Consider the following 2,549-nt stretch of genomic DNA (forward strand, 5'->3'; position numbering starts at 1 on the left):
ATGTTGGCCAGGCTGGTCTCGAACTCCTGACCTCAGGTGATCCGCCCGCCTTGGCCTCCCAAAGTGCTGGGATTACAGGCATGAGCCATGCACCCAGCCCGTACCGCTTTTTTGGGAATGCTGCTAACCTTGAAATGATCAGACACCTAGGAGTTATTAGTGCTAAAAAGGGGACCGCGCAAGGCAGCAGAGTTACATGGTTCTTCAAATCATGTCTGAATCTATTCTTGGAATCTTCTGTATAATAAGGGAAGTTCTCTTTCCCCACTGCCACATATGTCTGTTTTAAAAGATAAGTCCACTAACTGTGTGTAAAAATGATATATGTAGGCATTAACCATACACTTTAATGGGTATAATTTCCTGCCTGCTTCCCTTCCTCAGCCCAGTAGGTTAAACAGCAAAGAAAGACTGGTGTGTACTGAATAGGAAAGGGAAGTTTTATTTGGAACCTTCTGAGAGGAAATCAACCAGGACCAAAAAGCCTTAAAGGACACAGAGCAAAGCACAGCCACTTCCCTTCCCCAGCTTGACTGCCCTAGGTGATTTCTCAAGCTCCTTGGGGGACTGTTGTTTCTCATCTGGAATCAATGTGTATATGAGTTTTGTCTGGTAGGATTGCTCTCTCTGTCCAAACGATATCACTGTGAACTGAATAAATTTGTTGAAAGAGCACATAGGCACACACACACACACAAACTGTAAACTAAGTTAATAAAGCCTGAATGGAAAGCTGGATCTGGCCTTACTTTGGCCTTGGCATGTTAGAGGGTATCACAACTATTATATAAAGGGAACTCGTCTGATGCCTGGAAGCTGTTGTTTATTTCCCTTATTAAAGGGGAAATCCACCTGTCTCCACAGGAAGCTCCAGAGATCTCCCAGAATGGGAACTGTGTTGCCCTAGAGCAAGAGTTGGCAAGCCATGGCCCAAGGGGCCAAATCCACCTGCCACCTGTTTTTCTGCAACTGGGAGCTAAGCAGATTTTTACATTTTTAAAGATTTGTAAAAAGGAACAACAGGAATGACAGAGACCCTTCCTACATGGCGTGCAAAGCCTAAAATATTTACTGTCTGATCCTTGACACAAAAAGTTTCCCCTGCCCTGGAGCAGTGGTTCTTAAGCACATGCATCAGCCAGGTGCGGCGGCTGACGCCTATAATCCCCACACTGGGAGGCCGAGGCAGGCGGATCACCTGAGGTCAGGAGTTCAAGACCAGCCCGACCAACATGGTGAAACCCCATCTCTACTAAAAATACAAAAAATTGGCCTGGCGTGGTGGTGCACACCTGTAATCCCAGCTACTTGGGGCTGAGACTGGAGAATCACTTGAACCCGGGAGGCGGAAGTCGCGGTGAGCCGAGATTGCGCCACTGCACTCCAACCTGGGCGACAGAGTGAGACTCCTTCCCGAGAAAAGAAAACACGTATCAGAATCAGCTCGCAGACTTGTTAAAGCACAGATTGCAGGGTCCGTTGCAGATTCCTAATTCTGTCACTCTGGGTTGGAGCCTGAGAATGCGCATTTCTGGTCATCGCCGGGTGATGCTGAATCTGTTGGTCTCGGCACCATACGTGGAGGAGCACTGCTCTAAGTGGAAAGGGCCTACTCCCCGAGGCCAAGGAATTGACTGCAGCTTGACACATACCATAAACTTAGTCCTTCTAAAGTATACAATTCAGTGGTTTTTAATGTAGTCACAAAGTTGTACAACCATCACCACTATGTAATTCCAGAATTATTTTGAGACAAGATCTCACTCTGTTACCTGGGTTGGAGTGCAGTGGTGCAATCACTACTCACTGCAGCCTCAACATCCTGGGCTCAGGTGATCCTCCTGCCTCAGCCTCTGGGGTAGCTGGGACTACAGGCTAATTTGATTTTTTTGATGGGGGTCTCACTGTGTTGCCAGGCTGGTCTTGAACTCATGGCCTCAAGCGATCCTCCCACCTCAGCCTTCCAAAGTGTTGGAATTACACACATGAACCACTGCATCTGGCCTCAGAACATTTTTCTTAGCCCCAAAAGAAACCCCATACCCATTAGCAGTCACTCCACATTCTCCCTACCTGCCAGCACCTCACAATTCACTTCCTGTCTTTAGAGATTTGCATATTCTGAACATTTCATGTAAGTGGAGTAATGCAATATGTGGCCCTCTGTGTCTGGCTTCTTAGGATAATGTTTTCAAGGTTCATCCATGTTGTAGCGTATGCAATTTGATTTTAGCTGGTATTTGAACAGAAAAGTCTGTCTTTGAGCTAGCTTCCTTAGGACAGGAGACCTGACTTTATTTCCAAAAGCAAATAGGAAAAGAGAAACATTATCAGAGCCAGTCGAGCTTGGAAACAACTCCTGACTGATGTTCTTTCAGAACCTACAATGTTTCCCATTCCTTCTCAGCTCCTCAAGCCTCTTGGATTTCCTGTTCTTTTATAGACAACTGCTCTTTTGGAAATGTCTAGAAGGTATGTGGTGGCTATAATGTTCAGGGACATTCTAAAAAGTGGTCACTCAAATTGCATCTCAGTCTCATTTTGTAACA

At 46.1% G+C, this 2,549-nt stretch overlaps 1 protein-coding gene across 1 annotated transcript in view; it reads left to right on the plus strand.

Moving 5' to 3' along the window:
• SFXN2 (sideroflexin 2) overlaps window positions 1-693 on the plus strand; it is a 35,917-nt gene extending 35,224 nt beyond the window's left edge. The window contains exon 14 of the mRNA XM_011977481.1: window positions 37-693. The gene's annotated coding sequence lies outside the window, so the exon portion shown is untranslated. The remainder of the gene's footprint in view (window positions 1-36) is intronic.
• The last annotated feature ends 1,856 nt before the right edge of the window (window positions 694-2,549 follow it).

The sequence above is a fragment of the Mandrillus leucophaeus genome, unplaced genomic scaffold (genome assembly GCF_000951045.1).
Source record: "Mandrillus leucophaeus isolate KB7577 unplaced genomic scaffold, Mleu.le_1.0 Scaffold18, whole genome shotgun sequence".
Classification (NCBI taxonomy): Eukaryota; Metazoa; Chordata; class Mammalia; order Primates; family Cercopithecidae; genus Mandrillus; species Mandrillus leucophaeus.